The sequence below is a fragment of the Palaemon carinicauda genome, chromosome 6 (assembly GCF_036898095.1).
Source record: "Palaemon carinicauda isolate YSFRI2023 chromosome 6, ASM3689809v2, whole genome shotgun sequence".
NCBI lineage: Eukaryota > Metazoa > Arthropoda > Malacostraca > Decapoda > Palaemonidae > Palaemon > Palaemon carinicauda.
Window position 1 is genome coordinate 141,752,510 of NC_090730.1, and position 26,126 is coordinate 141,778,635.

The 26,126-nt window shown below is 32.6% G+C and overlaps 1 protein-coding gene across 1 annotated transcript in view; it reads left to right on the top strand.

The window, feature by feature from the left end:
* The window catches only part of LOC137642686 (uncharacterized), a 232,650-nt gene that overhangs the window by 141,341 nt on the left and 65,183 nt on the right, over window positions 1-26,126 (top strand). The window contains exon 2 of the mRNA XM_068375467.1: window positions 3,786-3,829. The gene's annotated coding sequence lies outside the window, so the exon portion shown is untranslated. The remainder of the gene's footprint in view (window positions 1-3,785; window positions 3,830-26,126) is intronic.

Here is a 26,126-nt window from a genome sequence, read left to right on the forward strand (position 1 = left end):
GATAATCTATACAACCTTCAGAAGAATCTATGGAAGGTGGCGAATTCTCATTATTGGTCGGTATATAGGTTCACTTAAAAGACAAGTGTAATAAGCACAGAAAATTCAGACAAAAGCCAAATTTTTTTTGAAAGATATCTATATGTGGTTCGGGAAACAGCATTTTCATTCAAAAAAAAAAATCAGATTGTTTTGAATGAGAATGAGAATTTATAATAAATTGAAGAGTACAAAAGATTGTGGTAATCCTCGATGATACTTTAAAAGGGACATTGATGAAATGCTTCATATGTTAGTTTTCTGACTTTAGAGATTTCAAAGCCTGCAGTGTAAACCCAATATTACATGATATTAATAAATTACAACGAGTATGAACGATTTTGGGATAAGTTGAATCTATTCTTAGAGCTGCCAGAAATGGGATTCTATAACTAACTTTGATAAAGAATTAGCAATAAAAATTACGTAAAGATTTTACAAATATTTTATACATTAGTAGTTTAGGGACATAATTTAATATATATATATATATATATATATATATATATATATATATATATATATATATATACATATATATATATATATATATATATATATATATATATATATATATATATCAAATGTTGATAATTAACTGCTAGCTAGTAGATGCAAAATTCCAAATATCGAGCTAGAGGAGAATGGCAATGAAAGCATAAGAGGGTTTTTATTTCCTTCAAAAATTATTGGAGCTATACAGTAAATGCAGGCTAAAAAAAAAGATCAAATTTTATTATGAAGCTAAGAGAGGAAAAATAAATTTTTCCTTGCCAAAACCTGTGTTAGTTAATGTTTAAATTTCAAATTTAATGTCAAAACTTATTTTGAAAACAAAGCAAAAGCTTTAATTCCAAGAGTTAACTTAAAAGTTCCTTAAGTGGGCGTGGATTCTAATGCCACGAATGGAAAGGATGTAATTCAAGTGATGGAGTCAACAGATGAAATCCACATAAAAAAAAAGATACATGTGTAAAAAATACCTCTTATCCTACATACGAACCGAGAACAAAGCAGCAACCAACCTTAATATACATATTTTGATAATTATTAGCAGTGCATTTTACTTCGTAAGTATTTCCTATATTTAAGTTTTGAAGATCAAATAAACTAATGCTAAAATAAACGCATAAACTTAGATAGATTTATATACCTTTTTATAGAATTTAAGATTTGAATTTACTATCCGTCTATCCATACACACACGCACATACACACACACATATATATATATTTATATATATATATATATATATATATTATGTATATATATATGTATATATATATATATATATATATATATAAATTTTTACACATATATATGTGTGTGTGAGTGTGTGTGTAAAAATGCATACTCAAGCACAGTATAAAAACCAAACACATATTCATGATTACCTGTGTACAAAAATAATAACAATATCACACACCAAATGGCCTGACAATCTCCCTCAGGTAAGGTCAGGACAAATCAAGGGGAAACAACCTGCATTGACGTACACAAACTAAAAATTAAATCAATTACTGATAATTGAAATAAACAAAGAGGCGGTTATTCACGTCAGTACCGCCTTACATTTCATCGTGTCAATCAATTACTGCAAAAGAAAAGTCACAAACAGAACACAAACTAAAACCCTTCTTGCTTAGTTCGAGTTTAAGGACAGATATGAAATAAACTAGAAAAAAGGCAGTGGGGCCAATTTCCCGTTAGAGAATCTTAAAAAGTTATTTCACCATTCTAAGAGTAATTTTGTAATTTAAAAGCTTAATATCCCTTAATACTACATTTTAGTCTGGTGTGCAATGCAATTTTCTTTAATCAGTCAGATCTTAAATGTTCTCTTGCAAAGTGAAAGTTATTACACTTTTTGATACAGTCTAGACATTTGTTGCTATATCTATCTATCTATCTATCTATCTATCTATATATATATATATATATATATATATATATATATATATATATATATATATATATATATATATATAATGCGCGCGCGTATGTGTGTGTGGCTAGATATTCAATATGTTGGATTAAATATAACTCCAATTCTATTATGTAAGATATCCTCTATTTCTCGGAAATATATCATAAGAAAATATAACATTCATAAGAATAGAGATAGAAATAGTCATATCGTTTCATGCTCTCCCCTAAAGAGAGGAAAAATGCTCTCTAAATTTCAATATTTCCTAAAAAAAAAAAAATTACTCGGGCATAAGAAATTCCTGAAAAAGAAAAAAATTGAAAATACGAGAACTTTCTTCTTCGCGATTATTTCACTATTAATGACCGTTAGTATCAACAGGACAGCAAAGATACATTGACTATTACTGTTCTTAAAATATTTAATTTTTCCTTGGTTCCTTTCCTTACTGGGCTATTTTCCCTGTTGGAAACCTGGACATAGAGCTTCCTGCTTTTCCAACTAGGGTTGTAGCTTGGCAATTAATAATAATAATAATAATAATAATAATAATAATAATAATAATAATAATAATAATAATAATTATCGCTGTGGCAGGGTTTTCGTACGAATCTGAAACAGCAAACTTTGTCCACTATTCTTAATAATATAAAATTGTTTTATATAAAAGTAATTATTTCTCCAATAAAATAAAGAGCTAGTCTCTCTCTCTCTCTCTCCTCTCTCTCTCTCTCTCTCTCTCTCTCTCTCTCTCTCTCTCTCTCTCTCTCTCTCTATATATATATATATATATATATATATAAAACTTTTTAGTCGGGTCGCGTACACTAGTTACGTAATAATACTTCTCTTAAAATAGCAAGTGTCAGCGCATAATTATGTTCATCAAGAGAATAAATACATGTTCGATTCTTATGATATCCAACTGATATTGATGATTATGTATGCCAAAGGAAATCATAAATTCAAATTAATAATTGCCAAACTTCTTAAAATTTATGGATGTTCTAACAATAGTCTGCTTGAAGGCTAAAGTCGCCTGTTCCTGTAGAGCAGCATTCTCTAATGACTCTTGTAACTTATTCAATAAACGTTGCATACCTCTTTCCTATAATTCAAAGTAGTTAACAGAAGTCACAAAAACTTAACCATAAACATTTGGCAACTCTTCTTCCAGGGGGGGGGGAGGGGGCGTTTCCTAGGTAGTATCTTAGCCTGAAAAGATTGCAAAAATCAAGCTATAAGCATTGCATCCCAGTCTTGATGACGTCAATGGCCATGCATTAGAAAAGAGTCGTTTTTCTTTCTATAGTTCCATTCTCATTTTTTTCAGAGCTTATTTACGTTTCCTTTTCACTCAGCTCGCAGATCCCCATTCCAGATGACCCGAGATGACCTTTCCTCCTCCCCGTTTCGGTATTGCAATCTTTATATTTCGTTTTTGAGGCTTTCTTCTCCACTTTATTTCACTGCGTTTTTTTCATTCTTTTCTGGTAACGGTCTCTTCCGTTTTTTTTTACTTTGATTATTAAATGTGTATTTCACTAATATAGTTTCGACAGTTTATCTGGATTATTTTATTATTTCTCTATTAATATAGTTTTTAGCCTCTATTATCGATTTTGTATTTATTTATTTATTTATTTTTCAATTATTTCTTTCTTTTCTAACCATTTCTGTGCCTCCCCACCTGCACATTAAGTGTTCCATGATGCTTGCCATTTTAAAAAACCGTGTTTTCACAAACTATGAAAAAATATTAATCAAGTTTACATTCTTTCTAAATATATCAATAATAATATTTTCTCTTTTTTTCAGAGATGAAACTATCGAGATGAATACATAAAACTTCTCGACTAAAGGTATGTATCGGCGAGAGAAACTTGAGAACACATAAAATATGCTATGTATTAAAGCAATAATTGCTCAACCTAAATTTTATCAGCAATGTATAAATTGCATTGGCTAGGATATTACACCGATAATATTAATTTAAAAGCCTAGGCGTCCCTTAATTCATCAGTAGATCGCTGGTCCAAGTTAGATTACTAGTACTTTTGTTTTATATGTTATTTTTTATGTTATTGCTGTAAACGAATACATGGTCTTGTACAGCACGTGTTTCATACAGTACACGCTCATACACTGTAATGTATTTCATAAACCCTCATGCAGTCTACTGTTATTCTTGGTATGTTACTGAGGGTGGTAGAATATGTGCAGATGAAAATTATTCTTATTTTTCTTCCTATTGTTTTTTTTTTAAGTTTTTATAGTTTATATATGAAATATCTATTCTAATGTTGCTGCTCTTAAAATATTTTATATCAATTGTTAATTACCTTTCTTGTAGTTCCCTTATTTCCTTTCCTTACTGGGTTATTTTCGTGTTGGAGCCCTCGGGCTTATAGCATTCTGCTTTTCCAACTAAGGTTGTAGCTTAGCAAGTAGTAATAATAATAATAATAATAATATTAATAATAATAATAATAATAATAATAAGAAGAAGAAGAAGAAGAAGAAGAAGAAGAAGAAGAAGAAGAAGAAGAAGAATCTCTTCCGTTTAAATAATAATGTGCTTTCAATGTTTTTTCTTACATGTCTCTTTATTTAAATGACACAATACCTACTTGTACCTACTTGTATTTCACGTATATTTTAGAAATCTCTCTCTCTCTCTCTCTCTCTCTCTCTCTCTCTCTCTCTCTCTCTCTCTCTCTCTCTCTCTCTCATAGTTCGTGAGTTTCACTTATACCGTCGAAGAAAATCTTGGACTGAGGCACGTTTTCAGATGTTATCCTATAGAAGCCTCCGGGAAGACAACAGTGGCAGAATGAAAATAATGAACGACTCCGTTCACGAACGACAGAAGTTATTAGTGGTACTGGTAATCTTCAATGTATCTCTTTTACGATTTTCGTACTACTAAAAGGTTTAGAGGCCACTCATGAATGGCAGAAGCAATGGACAGTGATGTTGCCCTATCAAGCAGGACAATGCCTTAGAGACTGACCATATTACATATGATAAGCGCCCAAAACCCCCTCCACCCAAGCTAGAACCAAGGAGGGACCGGCAATGGCTGCTGAGGACTCAGCAGATAGACCTATAGGCTCCACCAAACACCCCCCCCCCCATCCTTAGCTCACAAGGATGGTATGGTTGCCGCGACCAAAGGAACTAACGAGTTTGAGCGCGACTCGAACCCCAGTCTGGCAATCACCAGACAAGGACGCTACCACCAAGCCACCACAACCCTTGGTCTTAGCTTAGAGGATTTTTACGAGACCTACACTTTCAATCAACAAATGCTGAATGATTATCATACCATACTGCGTAAATGAGATGTTTATTGTTTCAGAAGAACTCCGTAACTACAAATCTATTAAGTAAACACGAACATACTCAGCGACTTAAGACAACGTTGCCAACAGTTTCTCTTTCGCTAAAAATGGCGTTACCTGCTACAATGCACAATTGTCCGACGTCTCCTTAGCTTCCCGTGAGGTGTACCAGAAACAACGAAGCCAATTGTACAATGTCCCCTTCCTTTCATTTATGTAATCTAAGACTCCTCAGTTTGAGGAATTTATTTTTTCCAAGGTTAGAACTATTTTCCTATCAAATACAATTATGTTTCCTTTTTTTCCTACCTACATGGTTTTTTTTTATTAGTATTAGTAGTATCACTATCATTTATATTTCATAAAACATTTTACCTGTTTTCTCGTAAAATCTACCTGAACCTTCATTTTCCTTGTGAATCACAATTCATCATTTTCTTAAATGTAATGTAGCAATAATATTCTACTATTATCTTTCTTTTCAGTCTCTTCCCTTATTTTAAATCTTTTTAACCTATACATATTCACCATTTTTAATCCTGAACTTATGACTATTTTGAAAACGTAATAGCATATGGAACATTTAGATACAGCTATACCTATAATAGCTTACACAAGACTTGCACCTACTATATTTCGCAATTTCATATCCTGAAACTTTTTTCTCTCTCTATTTCTGAATAGAACCTTCAAGTGGAGAAGCAAATTGCTATAATGTTCGGCGTGATACGGAGCGCGCCGTGCCAATTTAGCCTGAACACTTCTAAGTTCTAATTGAAGGCAATTTCTTTAAAAGTATATAATCATCTGAAAGCATTTCCTTTGTTCTATCTTTTATCTAATTCCGACTCATCTGACGGGATTGAGATACGAAGTCTCGTGTACAGTTGGACACAAGAGACCCTGGCACTCCTCGGTCCTAGAAAGAGAGGGCTACATGGGTGAGGCTGAGTGTACTTCTTCAGGGCGAGGTGTAGCAGGGATTACTATGTCCAACTGTACAATGAGTAAGACCGTGGGCACGTTAACAGAGGGATTCAGTACTCGAACAATGGATTTCTACACACACGCATACATGCACACACACACACACACACACACACACATATATATATATATATATATATATATATATATATATATATATATATATATATATATATATATACATACATAATAATAATAATAATAATAATATATTGCTCCTTCACGACTATCGAAATTCAGGAGCGTTACCAACTAAGGAAACATAAACCACAACATAAGTCATAACCTATGTACTACTTTACATGATAAGTAACTTGTCAAGGCAACTGCTGTATTAATGGCTTCTCCAAAATCAATGATTTTGCGAAGAGTATGTAATCACCCCTGTCTGTTTGTTAGTTTATTTAATTGTGTGTTTGTTTCTGAGGATCTTTACACGAAGCCACTACCGATTTTGACCAAATTTGGTATAATCATGTTGATTATGACCCAAAGATGAATCTGTAACACTTTGCATAAAGTGCAATTACCCTTCAGTACTTTGAAAACAATGGAATGTTCTATTAGTTTATCTTTTTGTGAGAAACATTACCTAAAAACTACGGAATAAATTTCAACAAAATTTGATGGGCTTGTGGGGTTTGACATAAGGACAAATCCGTTAGAGTTTGAAGAAAATATATCGAAGTACAAGTACGCAGTGGAGTGAAGACTAAGAGTGCCTAGCGTGACAAAGGCTCCTCACTGAATGCCCATCTAGTTTCGAATGGAATGCTATCAAATGGAGGCAGGCAGTGAGTCGGGAAGTTGGAGAAAATATTTTGGGAATGCAAGGTAATATAGCATATCACTACTCAAGTGGAGAAGAACTTAAGATTCCTTATTCTAAAAGGGTTTTTGTTGGCTCAGTTAGTAGCCCTCTCTCATGCTACAATATATTTGAAGTAGAAACTTATTTCTGTTACACATGTAATTCCGCATTAATTTCGAATAAATATGAAATGAACATGCTGACCATAAAGAGGAAAATAATGGTATTGCTCTACTCTTTGCATGTTGCAAAATTATAGGATTACTTTCCTAACATACAATATAAATAAAAGCCCTGATATTCGTGTTAGATAACCAACAGCATTACAGTGGGATATATATATACATACATATATATATATATATGTGTATATATATATATATATATATATATATATATATACACAATATATATATATATATATACACAATATATATATATATATATATATAGAGAGAGAGAGAGAGAGAGAGAGAGAGAGAGAGAGAGAGAGAGAGAGAGAGAGAGAGAGAGAGAGAGAGAGAGAGAGAGAGAGAGGAATTAGTACCTGAAAGTAACTTTTGTGTTGAGGAGAAAAGGTCAAAGGTAGAGGAAAGGGAATGGTTACCGGACAGCCACACTTTTTTTTTTCTCCCTTTTCTCCTGCTGCTAATCTTCGGCAAACTACTTTTTATTAAGAGACCCATCTTCCATTCCTTTAGAATGTCTTCCTGATACGTCTGAGGAGTGTGAGGAGGAGAGGTGGAGAGGGAGAGGTGGAGAGGGAAAGGGGAGAGGGGAGAGGGAGAGGGAGAGGGGGATCTGGAAAAGGTTATTTGCTACTTTCGTTCCGTGCCCTGCCTCCTCTTCATTTCTACTTATTTATTTGTCTGTGAATACCATGCGTGTTAATCTTGTATAGATCACAAATACGTAAACCATTGCTACATATACCACCATTCTTTATTTTATGAATATACATTTCCATTTAGTTTTTAGGCTAACAATCTCATATGTACCTGTGTATGTAAATATGTGTATATATTGTATGAACATATACTGTAAATGTATATCAATTCTTTTAATTTTTGTTCTTATTTTACAATTTTATTTTAGTTGTATTATTGCCCGAGGAGCTCTGATCCACATGGGCTTGGACTGAGTCTTTATTGTAAATCTCTTGTATGTAAATAATTTGTCCAATAATCATCATTATTATTATTATTATTATTATTATTATTATTATTATTATTATTATTATTATTATTTTTATTATTATTATCATTATTATTATGTTGCAAGAAAAAAAAGTCCTTCAAATATTAACCTGTAAGAATGTATAGTACTAAATATAAACGACATTTTAATATAAAGATCAGCTTAAATTTCATGATAAATAAATGAAGTAAACTCAAGTCAATGAGGCGTAACAATAATAAAATCGACAATAAATATTTCTCAAAAGAAAGATAAAACTACTGACAGCAAAGTGCTTTATCAGCAAACACCAATCATTTTGATAGCTCATCTTTCCTGACATCTCAGGATTTAAATCGGGTAAATATGAACACAAAATAGGGAAAATTATAATATTTTTTGAGGCTTTGAAGTTGAGAACGTTGCAACTAAAGAAATATGTAAGATTTCTAAGGCAAAGTTCAGTGAATAGAAAACGGATATAACGTAAAATTATATATATATATATATATATATATATATATATATATATATATATATATATATATATATATATATATTTATATATATATATATATATATATATATATATATATATATATATATATATATAATTTTACGTTATATCCGTAAATTTATCCGTAAAATTATATATACATATATACATGTATATATATATATATATATATATATATATATATATATATATATATATATACATATATATATAAATATGCATATATATATATATATATATATATATATATATATATATATATATATATATATATATATATATAGTTTTTTTAACAATGGCGAGCACATGAGATGTCGTAATATTGTAAGCGATGGGAATGCTCTTTGATCGTGCTCCATTCCTTTTAATGAGACCGATCCTTATTCTAAATATCACACAGACACAACCTCAAAGAGACCCCCAACGAATTCACCCCCGGGTGGCTTCATTCGCTTCCCTTCTAGTTCAACATCTTGGTCACCAGGGGTCATCATGGCCTCTACCTTTGCGCCATACTTTCAAAGCTTTAGCTCATACCTTCCTTCCTTCCTTCTCTCTCTCTCTCTCTCTCTCTCTCTCTCTCTCTCTCTCTCTCTCTCTCTCTCTCTCTCTCTCTCTCTCTCTCTCTCTCTCTCAACCGATAATGTCAGAAATTGTTACAGTCTTTTTATCAAAGTTGAACTATTGTAATAAGATCATATAAACCTAATTGAAGAAAATAATCTGCCCTTGACATTACGATTAGACAAAAAGATTTTCTAAGTAATGTTTTTTAATTCCAATACCTATAAAATAGCTTACAACATTTTCCCCTATATCTGAATATCTTCATGCGTGAGTATGTGCATGTCTATCTCATTGCGTCACGAGAGAGAGAGAGAGAGAGAGAGAGAGAGAGAGAGAGAGAGAGAGAGAGAGAGAGAGAGAGAGAGATAATATTCAATAAAAAATAACATCACGTTAGACCAAGGTTTGAAACGGTAGATAATTTAATTAGCCTTAATTTCCCCTTCCAGGTAATTGAAAACAAAAGAGGAATAATAATTGGCAAGTAATTAACGACCTTAATTTAGGCTTAAGAAAAAGCTCCAACCAATTCCTTGTAGCATAAAAAGAATTCCTCGTAACTTATATGGTTCTTACTCGTTCCAGAAGGTCTTAAAACCACGTATACATTGTGTGTGTATATATATATATATATATATGTGTGTGTGTATATATATATATATATACATATATATATATATATATATATATATATATATATATATATATATATATATATATATAGACAAACCTTTTGCTGTGAGCGATCCGAATAAAGTCTCCCACCACCACTAATTCGCAATAGCCAGCGTGGTGATGGATAAGGCCAAACCTCACACATAATTAATAACATGTCTGAGGCTTTTGTTCTGCAGTGGACTAAAAATTGTTGCATTTGTCGTTGTTGTTTATATCCTTTGTGAGTCGGGTTCAAATGCCATACTCTTCAGACAAAGCGGCTACTTTAGGGATAGGGGTTGATAACAATACTTCATTATCTCCCATGCCTAAACTCATTGCAGATGTCTAATTTGCTACCTAATGTGATGTGTCTTAACCACTAAACTGTGATATCAGAATCAATACATATAGGAAGTATCACGAAACTAGTCAGGACTTAAGTGTGTGTATATATATATATATATATATATATATATATATATATATATATATATATATATATATTCGTGTGTGTGTGTGTGTAGAAATCACGAAAGCTGGCACGCGATGACTAAAAAATGTACTATAGCCATGGAAGGAAAAATGAAAAGACTTGATTGGAGTTAGTACTTTCGTTCATTAGGGATATCAACAGACTCAACAATTGTTGAGTCTGCTGATGTCCCTTATGGACGAAAGTAGCAACTTCAATGAAGTCTTTTAATTTTTCTGTTATTCCATCGCATCCCTGTAGGAAAGAATAAAAAGCGTCCGCATTTCGATGAAAATTTAGCCGCTTATGACTGATAACTAAAATATGTAAGTATTTTAGAATATACTAAAATACTATTTTCATTGCAGTACGTCACTGTCAACAAAATAGGGAAAAAAAGTCTGTCCTTAACAGTACCCGATGAGATTGAGCGTTTATGGAGAATGTTTTTTATTATTTCCAGTCTTTTAAATTGGTGGCCTTTTTTATAGTTGTTACGGCCGACTACAGAGTCATTTACTGTCATGTATATTAGATACTGGATTTTTCTTTGAGTAATTTATAATATAGAAAAATCTAGTTTATCTAAAACAATATTCAATATTTGCCACCGACGTATATGCTTTCATGTTAGAATGTTATGGTTTCTTAGAAGCTTGACAAAAAAAAAAAAAAAAAAAAAAAAAAAAAAAAAAAAAAAAAAAAAAAGCACTGAAGAATCTTTTATTCATGCCTTAAATAAATCTAAATATACAATATTCTTCCTTTTCTCACTGGTGAGAATTTAACGAAAGGATTTAATGAAATCAGAAAGAGAATGAGAAAATTTATTCGAAGGTTGAAAGCAGAACATCGCTGATAGGTTAATAATTTCTGTCTCTATTTTAATGGTACCTTTTACTTTTTCACTTTTAATAATCTCTCGCCCCCATGCACTTTCCTCCTCTTCTTCGCGCTTCGAAGAGGGTCGTACTGACCTCGCCTTCCCCGCCCTAGGCTCCTTCTTGTTCCCTTTTGCTCTTTACCAAACCCATCTAAATTTCCCTTTCCTCCTCTTCCTACTCTACTCCCTCCTCCGCCTCGTTCTCACGACGCCCTTCACACACGCACGCTGAGGACGAGATGCCCCATGAATGTGACCTTTTTCCCGAGTGGGTGAGGCAACTTTTGGCGCATTCGATGAGATAATTATGAGATGAGACGATGCTTTCCGACCCGGCTACCAAAGGAGCAAGAGAGAGGATGGAAAAACTGGTGCTTAAAATGAAGAGGCCTTTTGTAACAGTCCAACTAAATTCAGTGGTGGCCATCTTCAAAGAGAAAGAGGGAGATTAAAGTTATGGACTTATGCTCGAATATGTACAGTACATTTTAAATATTGTATCTATCTTTAAATTAAATAATTTCAACTGAAAGTTCATAATCTCAGAAAATTCGTGACAAGTTTAAAAAATATTTGTCTCTAAATGGGAGACCTTTGATTGGAGACTAGAAGCTGAATATAAGATAAGGTCAACTAAAAAGGTCTTGGCCTTGAAGTGAATTAGTCGGCAAATTTTATGCTCCGGTCAATTCTATCCTCTAATGAAGGTGGACAGTTCGAAAATTAATATTTCACATTACAGAGAACACATTGTAAACTTTGTTTCTGTCTTCAGGTGAAAGTAGCTAGACTTGAAGATTTGCATTTGCCTTTAAATAAAAAAATGCCTATTGGAGATAAAGAATGCTTTTAATGTATACAAAATAATATGGTTATCATTTTAAAATCAGAAAAAAAAGTGTGGGCCAACTTAATCTTCATATACATTAGGTAAGGAAGATATAACTAATTTACATAATAGTCAATGAGACTTTATTCCAGTATTGTTCCACAAAATAAAAATTCTCCCGTAGTTCTATTCGATAATCATGGGCCCATTCAAACGTAGTACTATCCCGCATTTAACAAGAATAAAGTTTTTATCTATAATAAGTAGTAAAATAACACTTTTGAGGATATGTAGGAAAGTATTTCACAAACCGTTTATAAGATATTGTTCAGTTATCAGAAATCACAATAACTTACGCTCACACGGATACCAGACCTTGGTCTGTCTGTTGCAAATACAGCCTAACGCAAAACTGGATACAAAATAGGATGCAGTACCTTAGCTTTGCTTAGGTTAGGATGTATCCCTGTATTTACCAATCTGACTCATAACAAAGGTTAATGAGGTTAGGTCGATGTAAAGCTTTTCACCTGTGAAACAAAATAAAGGGCCTTCAAAAAAAATTAAGCGAAGGGAGGTTTAGTTAGAATACATCCAAGTAATTAACACTACCAATTATGTGGCTTTTATCTTGTCACTTATTTTTCTCTTTTTGCAATTTTTTAATCAAATAAACACACCCTATACACGTACAAATATACGCTTCTTGCAATATACACTAAAGTATGCATAAACACTTATGACTGGATATACCGTATGTACGTGAGTATATCAGGTCACTTTAAGACATCATAAAGTTTGAAAAATAGTGAACTGACAATACTGATATTACTCCTACTGTTGCCTCTAATGCTACGTAAGGAAACAACAAAAGCAACAGTTTCTAGTCAACTGCAGGACAAAGGCCTCAGACAAGTCCTTATTCATGTCTAGGATTTGGCCAGTTTTCATCAACACGCTGGCCAGCAAGGATTGGTGATTGTGGACTTAAATCTGATCGCTCACAGCAACCCAACCTAGAATGGGGTGGCCCTAATTAGCACAGCTTTGCTGATCATGGGGATACGCAAACCCTTTCACAAACTTGAAGTATTCCCACTTAGAAACAACAATAATCATTATATAATTACAATTATTATCATAAACATTACCAATTGTGTTTGTAGTGGCATTTCAATAAAAAAAATTTCTAAATTTGTCATAAAGCAATCGGTGAAATGTTGTAATGGAATGGAATGCAATTTTTTAAATATATTGGAATTTGAAATGACTAAGTTAGCAAACAGGCAAACAAAATCTTGCGAAAGAGGCACTTGAAGACCAAGTCACCCACTCGAAAAAGTCGAAAGAAAATTTACCAAACTTATTCTTACAATAATGAAATACACACACCCACATACACTGAAGAAAAATGTATGCAAACCGGTATCGAATATCAGAAAGGCTTCAGTGAAAGTGAATCTAGAAGGTTAGGGTCAGTTCCCATCTTTTATCATAGTTCGCCATCCTTCAACCTCCAAACCCAGATCCCTTCCCACAGGCCAGGCGTCTTGACCCAAGATTTGACCAGTACACCTCGGTCTGCAACTAGCCATTATACTTTCCCAAAGTCTCTCCCCCCCCCCTCCCTCTCTCTCTCTCTCTCTCTCTCTCTCTCTCTCTCTCTCTGCCTTTCCCACCCCACCCTTTCTTTACTCAAAACCCTTTGTTGCTTGTTTGATCTCGGGGAGCGTTTTGTTCTGTTGGTAAGACAAAAGAAAAGATATTTGTTTTAAAGGTTGAATGGAGTTTTAGTTTCCACGAACTTCTGATTGAAATATTAAAGACTTCTATTGCATTTAGCTGTCGTAGATTAACATTCTTCAGGTCAACTCTCTCTCTCTCTCTCTCTCTCTCTCTCTCTCTCTCTCTCTCTCTCTCTCTCTCTCTCTCTCTCTCTCTCTCTCGTTGCAACACAGTAATAATGAAAAACTTGTCCCATTCTCTCCAAATATATTTCTATAGGTCTTAGATTTTCCAAACTCCAAGAAATTAGAAAAAGCTAATTTATATATCTGGATTAAAAGGATTTCCCTTTTCCGGTGTCTCTTTTTTTTCTTGGTTCAAGATATTTATTTGGCCAGGCAAAGATAAAACCAGCAGATAGTCAAATGTGTGTGTGTGTTTGTATGAGTGTAGAAATCACAATAGCTGATACGGAATGAGCATAAAATATGTATTATAGCCAAGAAAGGAAAAGTGAAAAGACTTGATCGGAGTAAGTACTTTCGCCTTACTAGTGACATCAACGAACTCGTAATGATAATACAAGGAAATCGTACTTATACAGAAGGGGGTCCTTTAAATGTCAGTTTATTGATGATTCCAGATACCTTAGATTTATGGAAAGAAGATAATGCAGGATTACTGGAAAAGACCATGGCTTAGATTTAGATTGTGACCTTAGGTACAGGCAATTAAAAAGGATTCAACAATAAAGTCATTAACAGGGATTATTGTCCTTTTCCCTGGCCGACCGATTTTGTGGCACAATCTTAGTCATTTGGCAGCCAAAGCATTATTATCCTGTTGTTCTGTTCTGACAGAAATGTCTTTATATATTTGGCAAACGTATAAAAAGTTGCATTCTGAACAAGGAATACTACATATTATATTATTGTCATTTCCAGAGCTATTCTTAATCAACATACTTTCAATATGCAACTATATTTATACACTTCCCTAATATCTATTTTTTTAAAGGGTATGACATCTAAAAACTTTCATGAAATGGTAAATAAAGTATGCTTTTCATTGCTTAATTTTTCTCAATTTGGACGCTGTGAAATGTTTTCTTAGCTCTTTTTATACAATTTTCTAAAAAAAAATAATTAAGGATAGCAGAGATTTGTGATAATTTTTTGGTCTTGCTAAACTCATCTTCTTTGTACTCAGGGTTGCATATTCTAGCGCTCTAAGCTACATTGAGGAAAATGCAAAATATTTCACATTCTTAGAATAGTCTGAATAGAAATATTCATATTATAAGTTATTTCTTGGTTCAAAATGGCAATCTTAAATCTATCGACTTGTCAAACAATCAAAACGTTTAAAATGGGATACTGTTATCTTCTTCTTCCTTTTCCATAAAATTCACGGGTGGACCCAATGAACAATTGCTAGCAACAAAACTTTCCTTTTATATATATATATATATATATATATATATATATATATATATATATATATATATATACACACACACACATGTATGTATGTATGTATATATGTGTGTGTGTTCAGACACAGTTGACAGCATTACTTATGTGATTCTGATGACATGTAAGTAAACAGCATAAGTTTATAATTAAAAACCAATCTATGCCTGAACATAGTTATGGAATGTATTTTATGATATGGATTTGTATTTCTGAGTACACGGGAAGAAAATATTAATTAAACCGAAATAACCAGAACCTATCACCTCAAAAAAAAAAAAAAAAAAAAAAAACATTGTAACACAACATGAAAATGATGATAATGCTTGACTTTAGATACGCACATTACTTGTCATCTCGCACTCACACGTGAATAAATACACACATAAAGAAATCCGCATTTAGTATTTAAGACGAAGGATAAAAATCTTGAAGCGTTATTCACTAATAATTATGGAACCACTTTTGGGGTGAATGTAGTTCGTTGGGACAGGGTAAGAGTACGGCAGTCTAAGGATACGGCTCCTAGGTTAGGTTAGGTGGAGAACCTTAGGTTAGGTTGGTTTGGTTAGGTTAGGAAACATTCAGTTAGGTGATGTTCTTGTGTCTGTAAAATGAGGTTTTTCACTCTGTCCCAACAAACAACAAAGGCTCCCCACTTTTTAAATTTCTTGAATTATTAATAACATAGTATCATCATTATTATGATGATCCTCGCTATTATTCACTCATAAAAAATAAATGGAAAACTACTTCATACAAAATAAAATAAAACGTTTAGTACAATAAGGGAATTATCAATAACACATTCATCATTATTATTCAACCATGAAAATATATGTAAAATTACTTCTAGCTTATACAAAAAATATTTGGTGGAAAAAAGAAATAATAATAATAAAAAAGAAAGGAAAAAAAGCGGAGGCCTCAACGCACACAGAATAACTGATAAAAGTCAGATGATAGCGATGAAGTCAGGCGGCATTATAGATGGACTTGCTCGGAAGTATCTCAACCATCTGTGGACTTATAAAATGAATTGAATGCATACATTAATAAAAACCACGTCAAACTTGAATACACACACACACACACACACACACACACACATATATATATATATATATATATATATATACATACATATATATATATATACAGTATATATATATATATATATATATATATATATATATATATACATATATATATTTATAAATATATATATGTATATATATTTATAAATATATATATATATATATATATATATATATGTATATATATATATATATATATATATATATATATATATATATATATATATATATATATATATATATTTATATGCACACACTAACGATACCCTACGAATTCTTCCCCTTAGAAAGTGATGAGATTCCCACGCTTGCCCACTGCAGAATCCATTGGTTTTTGGTTGGGTTGCAATATCCATACGTCTGTGTATATATATATATATATATATATATATATATATATATATATATATATATATGTGTGTGTGTGTGTGTGTGCGTGTGTGTGTGTGTGTGTACTGTATATACATATACATACACATACACTAATGATATGCCGCTTCTTCTTTGAAGTAGTGACATAAGAGGGAGCTAACCCTCTAGATTTGCAATTATGGAAAACCACAGACTCAGCCACCAGATACAATATTCATCAAGTATTTTTTTTTAATGAAATCGCAGCATGAAATGTATCCCTAATATATAATTAATTGACATGTGTGATTACTTGTTCTTTTATTCATTTCTGTTAAGATTTCCTTACTATCCAAACAAAGAAAACCTTCACTGTCCATTAGGTTTTAGTAACCTGAATCTGAAAACTTAAACTACAAAGGAAAGATTTTAGGTGTGGAAACTGAAAAATATGACGAATGCTCAAATTCTTTAAACAACAACAATAACAACAACAACAACAACAACTACTACTACTACTACTACTACTACTGCTACTACTACAAATAATAATAATAATAATAACAATACGGATCTGACATTCATTTTAGAATAGGAAATACAGCCAAGGATCATCACCCTTATTATAAGGAACTAGAAATCCTTTCACGATACAAAATTATGCCTTCAAGAAAACGCTCTACTGTTACATAAAGTGAAAAATAAATATCAATAATGAAGTTACAATTGTCCTTCTTTTCATATAATGAGAAACCGCAGACATAGGCATTACCTCGTTAGGATACATCACTATCGCCCTTTGATATCTTATGTCTGTTGTTATATAGTTCTTACCCTTATCCGTTTCTCCATTACCATCCATTAAGAATAACTCTCCAATCAAAATTTTCATTTTCGATCGCATTAATAACAATTCACAATCATCCTTCAGCACTTGAAGGTCACTCATGAATGAAAGAAGCAAGGGATAGTGACAATGCCCTAGAGACTGATCATATATATATATATATATATTATATATATATATATATATATATATATATATATATATATATAAATATATATATAAATATATATATATACATATATATATATATATATATATATATATATATATATATATATATGAGATCAGGGCCCAAACAACCCCCTTTCTCCACCCAAACTAGGACCAGGAAGGGGCAGGGCAATGGCTGCTGATGATTTAGAAGCTTCGACCTGTAGGCTTCTCCAAACCCTCCATTCTTAGCTCACAAGGAGGGTGAGGTTACAGACACCACAAGCAACTATCGAGCTTGAGCCATGGTCGAACCCCAGTCCAGTAGATTACCAGGCAAGGACGTTTCCAATAGGCTACCAAAACCCTAAATTACATCATCATCTGATCATCATTATGAAACATAAAGCTGTCAGTGATATCCCTGCCATTGTTATTTCATGTTCATTTGTAACAATAAGTAATAAGAGCTTTTCATGTCTATCACCCCTCACCTCCATTATTTTTTGCAATCTACCATCTCCTCCAGTGATTGGAGAATCACAGTGAAAAAAGGTTACTATGTATATATATATATATATATATATATATATATATATATGTGTGTGTGTGTGTGTGTGCGTGTATGCATACACACACACACACACACACACACACACATATATATATATATATATATATATATATATATTTATATATATTTATATATATACATATATATAAATATATATATATATATATATATATTGTATATAAATTGTACATATGTGTATATATAATACTATATTACTGATATACATGTTTATTGCTTGGATTTAGAAGACTGTTTACAACAACAACAGAGCCTAAAACAATCCTTAAAGTACCATATTTATCCCTTAACTGATGAATTTTTTGACTAGAAAAGATGCAACATTTGTCATTTCATACACTAACACTAAAAGCTCATTAGCAGCACACCAAGCACCACTACATACAGCGTGTTGTATCTCCAACCATATACATTTTCCACGCCATACCTAAAACTCGACCAGAGTCTACTCTTCTTTTACCTCAAAGTTATTTTAAACTATGCACAATTTTCAACACACAATTGCTATCCATTCTTTCCAACTATGCGAAAATATTTACCACTTCCACGTTTTTCCTCATTTCTCACATCATCCAGTCTTCTTAAAGGTAGTTTATCTCAATACTTTTAACACTTTCTATCACTTACGTCCAAAATTTGCCCATTTCGTACATATAGGAAAGTTGGGTGAACAATCCCTTAGATAATTCATTAATTTTCTGATCTGTTGTATACAGTTTGAAAGAATATATATATATATATATATATATATATATATATATATATATATATATATGTATATATATATATACATATATATATATATATATATATGTATGTATATATATATATATATATATATATATACATACATACATACATACATATATATATATATATATATATATGTGTGTGTGTGTGTGTGTGTGTGTGTGTGTGTTAGATCCCAATATAAGGAAGAAATTCATTTCTAATGAACACGATATTTTGTAGATTTTCATCATATATAGAGTATATATGTACTTATACCCATTAAGATTTATTGTACTGACATGCTTATTCTTAATATATATTAAGACTTTCATTGATTAAATAACACAAAGAAAATGTGTGATTAAGATGTCAAGATGCACAAGGAACCGCCTTCCCAAGAGAGTCTGGTAGTCCAATTTGCTAATCCCGTAAAGCCGTAAATCGGAATCGATCGGTTGATGCATGAAGTACATAAAAGGAGGGACGCCGACTCCGGCCGAACAATGGCTCGAGACGAGAGAGAGAGAGAGAGAGAGAGAGAGAGAGAGAGAGAGAGAGGAGAGAGAGAGAGAGAGAGAGAGAGAGCTCCGAAGCGGTGGATTTGCTAGGCTGAATACAAATTAGTTCGAGGGAAAAACACTGGAATTCTTGCTATCTATTATGATGAAGCGGAACCAGCGGTTATTTTGTTCATTCTTATTTCTTCTTGAGAGAAGATAAACATAATTTAATTTGTCAAATTATTTAAGTGAATGGAATAAAATGTGAAAGTTTTTCCATGTAACTAAAGCATGAGTTTGCATAATCAAAACACTTGCGCATGCTGGCATCCAGTCTCCGAAAGGAATGTCCTTAATCCGCACCACACACAAGCGCTTGGCGAAAAATAAACATTAACAAAGTAAAATGCTCATATTAGCAGAGATGACACTTTATAGAGGCGTTATAGGGCTTCCTCTGTGCTAAATGCCATTCAGAAGCTTCTGTTTAATGAAGCAGCGTTGTTATAAACTGAACAGTCATTTTCCATCTTGGTCCCTCCGGAGACAATGTCGTGGTCAACGACATGCTCGCTAGCTAGTTTTTTTTTTTTTTTTTTTTTTTTTTTTTTTTTTTAGATTATGAATATGATAATTCCTACTTTTTTGCGAATCATCTACATTTCATCATCATCATCATCTCCTCCTCTCACACTTACTGATGCAAAAGACGTCGGTTAGATTTCGCCAGTCGTCTCTATCTTGAGCTTTTAAATCAATACTTCTCCATTCATCTTCATCTACTTCACGCTTCATAGTCCTCAACCATGTAGGCCTGGGTCTTCAAACTCTTCTAGTGCCTTGTGGAACCCAGTTAAAAGTTTGGTAAGCTAATCACTGTTGGGGAGTGCGAAGAGCATGCCCAAACCATCTCCATCTACCCCTCACCATAATCTCATCCACATACGGCCCTTGGGTAATCTCTCTTATTTTCCTTTCTAATCCTGTCCTGCCTTTCAACTCCCAATATTCTTCTGAGGGCTTTGTTCTCAAATCTACAAAATCTGTTGGATATTATTTCATTGTTATACCACGACTCATGTCCATACAGCGACATCAATATCACTGAACTGATATCTACATTTACCCGCTCTCAAATCTATCATTGTTTAATAAGGGTTTAGTCAATATTTACCCTGTACCTATTGTTTTAAATTCAGTTTAAACAACACATTTTCTTAAAGGTTACTGTATTCGACAAATACATTAGAAAAAGAATAGTGATGCGAAGAAAAGTTTGAAAAAATATAAATAAAAAGTATTTGTAAGATAACGATTATATTACAAGAAAAATAATAAAGCCAGAACCATCGGAAGTATGATAACTTTGAACATGCATTCTTTGAAAAAAATACTAAAGTACAATACAGTACAGCAGTTAGTATCTTTTTTTTCTTGGTATTTGATGTGTTATGTCCGTAGAGTTAAATATTCGAGGCCCAGTTGTTTCTTTAACTTCAAAAACTGGTCCATGACCGCTAAGCTCGACTGAACAGGTCATTATTCAAATTAAAAAAAAAAAACCTAATATGAAGAAAGTATTATAATGTTGTTTTGCAATCACCTAAAATCTACAAATTTCCTCAAATTTTACTTTGATCTACCTTCACTGTTGTTTAAATTAATACGTTAGACATAGACACGTTTAGTGAAAGACTATTTGCTAATTCTCTCTCTCTCTCTCTCTCTCTCTCTCTCTCTCTCTCTCTCTCTCTCTCTCTCTCTCTCTCTCTCCCAAGAACTAATTGGCAAAATAGTTCACATTCATATTTCTAACTTTCATCTCTTCAAGGAAACTAGTTCATTCTATTCCTAGGTAGCAAGAAAATCCGCAAAAAAAATTTCCTATTTTGACACTGCCTTACTAAAATACATCATATCGTAGGCCAATTCTTTAGTTTTTCGGTCACAGATCTACAACAATTGCTTGTTTTCATCAAGGAAACTAGTTAATTATATTTCTATGTCGTAAAATAATCCCCCCAAAAAATGGTATTACCGTTATTTTGTTTAGGAGACTACATTGCCCTATCTTTAGTTTTTCTCTCACACATCTATAATCATTGCTTGTTTTTATCAAGGAAACTAGTTAATTATATTACTAGGTCGTAAGATAATCCGAAAAAAATGGTATTACCATTGTCCAATTTTTGGAAATTAGATTGCCCTACTATAATACATTATCACATCGTAGGCCCATTCTCTACTTTCTCGCTCATAGATCTGTAATCCTCATTTGTTTATCATCCGCATCTAATTGACATTTATTTTGCAATTCGTTAATATAAACAATCCCCATTTATGACGAAACAGCATCTATTTTCATCTTGACTATGCTGTTGATATTTCTGGGTATTGCTCTCTCATTTACTGAAAGTAGTTTGTAAATGATAATTCTCCCTGTCTAGACTTCACAGAAGCTGTTATGATAATAGAGACCAGTATTCAACAGCACCCGTATTTAACAATGTATTACCTGTTCTAGTATAAATATTCATAAAGCAAGTTGGTACCAACCTGTTGAGAAATAATCTATAATTCTTGATGTGATGAATGGTTTATCTCACATTAACTCTAAAATATACTCTAAATATTTTTGTCTAATATACGAACTATTTCTCAAATGTATTTCCCAACTAATTGCGATGAGTTACATAGTCAGGATTTTTTTGGATATTAATGAGCTATTTATTCTTATGTGTGCTTTAGCTATAAAGTTAAGCATCTCTCACGAATATTACATTTTTTAATATTCATGAAATTATCCCTAACACTCATGTATCCCTCCGTATCGAGTAATTTTTTTTTTTTTTTTTTTTTTTTTTTTTTTTTTTTTTTTTAATACATCGACTCAAGATTTCCGTATTCATCTACAGGCAAGCGTACTTCTATCTTCATCCACATCCACACACGCTTCTCAGTTTTTCGTTATCGTCATTAATATAAAGAAAAACTTAATTATACCTAAAATGTTTCTTCTTTCATTGTTTGTCTTCTACTCATTCCAGCTCATACTCCTTTTAAGTCAGTCATTTGTTTTTACTTTTTCTTTTTCTCTCCTTTGTCACCGGCTAGCATTGCCGTTGCATTTTTATACTGTCGTTTTCTTTCATTTCTCCTTTTACGGTTTCTGCTTGCCTTCATTTTTTTTCTTTGTAATCGCTTTTATCTATTATACATTAACGTCTTTCTCGGCCATGTTTTAATCCTCCTTTCTTCCTCAGCCGTTCTCCTTGGTTGTATGTTGCTTTCGTGGTCAATTTTATCTGTTTATTATCTGTTTTTTAATCTTATTTCTCTACTTAACAATATTTTATAGTACCTCGACGTTACCACAAAGCATAAAGATCTGTAAAAATCTCATTGCCAGTTTCACCTTTCTCTCTCCCTTTTCCACAACCTCCTCCTGCTTTCTGTCATCCCCTTTGCCCCTCCTTCTTCTCACCTCGACCGCCGAAAACTCTTCTTCTCCCATGCTCCAAAGTTGCACCCACCCCCCACCCCCATTCCCACCCTCTCCTTCCTCATCCAGCATGACCCAGGCTGACTTGGGAGTGGCTCTCAGGGGTCCCTGAGCCGGATGTGTTGTACCCCGGCGATCCGACGTTGACATGTCATCAAATACCGCAAGAATGGAAAACCGACTCCATATCACGATTTTCTATGTATTCGTTGTTATGTCTACTTGCATAACTGGATCTCCGCCTTGATCCGAGATGACGTTCCAAGTGGGTCTTGAAACTTTGGCATGCGTGCGCGTTATACAGCGCTTGTGATGTTTGTGTCTGTTCGGAGATGGCAGATGTTGATGGGACGATGTCTCTTTGATATCTGTGAAATCAGGAATCGCGCTAAATGCCGTTAGCTTCGCGGTAGGCCAACGAAATAGGTGCTTTGAGTTGTAGGTATTTTTGGCAGTATTATTTGAACATCAAATATCGAAGGTAAAAATTGAAGTATATTTTGTTAGACTACTTAATCACAAATCATCTTATACCTGTGATGTTCTGTGCCCACATACACTCTAGGCTTCCAGGAAAATACCATAGAGAATAAAATTTTATTTGTAGGATATGTTTCCCAAACCAAATTCTCATTTTAAAATAACTCAACTGCAAGTTGTGTAGTTTGTCAAGGTCAAAACTTTTTAAGCAATAAAAGATTATAGCTAACTTACAGGAGAACCTCATTCAGACTTTCGTACTTCTATTCATGCAAAGTTTAAATCAAATCCGGCAAACCGTAAGAGCTAATGACGCTCTAATTCAAAACGACCTCATTCAGAAAACTCCACAGTTGAGAGGATACAAATTTCAAGTAAGCATGATTAAACTCCGGTTGGGCAGGAGCCGGATAATTACCCCATGAATGTCCGTCCGGATAACTTCTTCGCAGGAAAAAATAGGATTCTCGTATGCGGGATGCTCCTTGCATCTCACCGCCATTATCATTACTCCATCTTTCTTTGATCCAGATACTTGTCAGACTGGCTCCTGGAGCCAAGGTGATTAGGTAGTCATTAGACAGTTAGCTGTGTACGAATGCAAGAGCATACAAGCATACAATTACGTTATCTGCATGCATGTTAGCCCAGGTATGCATTGAGGTTTGCTTCCAGAAAATTGTTATTTGTAAACATGCATCATCGCCAGTGGGATACCCTGTCCCGCAATTTTTTAACAAAGGGATTTTAATTCCCAACCTGAACCAATTCCAGGAGTAATTTATCTTCATATGGAATTTTTTCTTATCCTACAACCATCAGTATCATTGAGTTATTGCTTTCTTTAAAAAGATGAAAATTACGTTTGTTTACTATTCTAATGGAACTTCCTTGGATTTTAAAATATAAGAAAAGAATCTAAATTGGTTAATCACAGATGAAAAAGCGACCACTGAGATACGTACGACCTTTCACACTGCTCCCAGTTTTAGATTTACGTAATTTTACCACTATCGAATAAGAAGCTATTGGTTACAAAAACCTACAATATGTAAACATAAAAAAAAATAAACAAAAATAATGTATGGATACGTTCTTGATAAAAATAAACAGAAGCCATACGGTAAAAAAATAAATAAATACGTGTTAGAGAAATAATTCGATAAAACTACAACTTCGTGAATAATAATAATAATAATAATAATAATAATAATAATAATAATAATAATAATATTAATAATAATAATAATAATAATAATAATAATAATAATATTATTATTAACTAGCGGAACCCGTGTAAATTACACGGAATGATATTTTCAATACTAATTATCTTGTTCCTAACTTATACATGTTTGAATAAAAAGTCCCGAGATTAATTTTATAATCTAAGTTATGGAAATTGATAGAACTCAATTTTTTGTCTAATATTTAAAAAAAGTCAGGTACTAAAGACAAAATTGGGAATACTATATAAACTGTGCTTTGGTTAAGTAATCAAAGTCTAATGTGAATTTGTAAGAGTATACCATGAAATTATTTCCGTTTTCTTTAAAGCGTGACAAAACAAACAACACACGCTATCGTATTAATATAATAATAATAATAATAATAATAATAATAATGGAATGACTTAAAAGCAGATTATATCTTAAAGATAAGTAAAAGCGTTTCTTAAGGGCAATGGGTCAATAATAAAAATCATTATTAGGCAAATACATCTTAAACAAATTAATTAGTCAATTGTCTGAAGAGTTCACCTGGACAACATTTTAGGTACAGAATTTCTACAATCTTAATCTATTATTCCTCTCGTTGGAACTAATTTTCAAAATGTTATACATTCTTATATCCTAAGTATACAAAATAGAAATCATGAACACTCACCATTCTTCAGAGAGGCAGCGTAACGTTGGTGTCCTGTAAATTAAATTAAATAAATAAATAAAAATTCAATAAGAAAAAGAGATAATAAGAATAAATCATAAATTTTCTCAGCAATAGATCACACGACTTGAAGAATATCAATGCCACTAAGCTATGCACAGTACATATTAAGTAGCATTACAATATGATTGGGCATACCAGAGAACAGCTCCAAAAGAAGAAGAATTTCACATCGATTTATTGACTTAGAGACTCACATAATTACTCAGTAGCGAATTGTTCATCATTTATCACGTCCAGTCGGTTAACATCCTGTACTTGATAGAAAACCGGTCATCCAAGAAGGAAGTCGCCAGCCACACACAGGCCGTGTGATGCCACGTTTTTGATGTATGAGAGGATATTATCGTCTTTTCATTAACATTTTTTTTATAATGACAATCAGCATAATAATGATGCTGGAAGTGAAGATGCTGGACACTAATATTGCGATGATATTATCATAGTGACAATGAGTTTTTAAGCGATTAAGTAAAGGTATCCTCAGCTCAATATATTTTCTAGAAATATATATATAT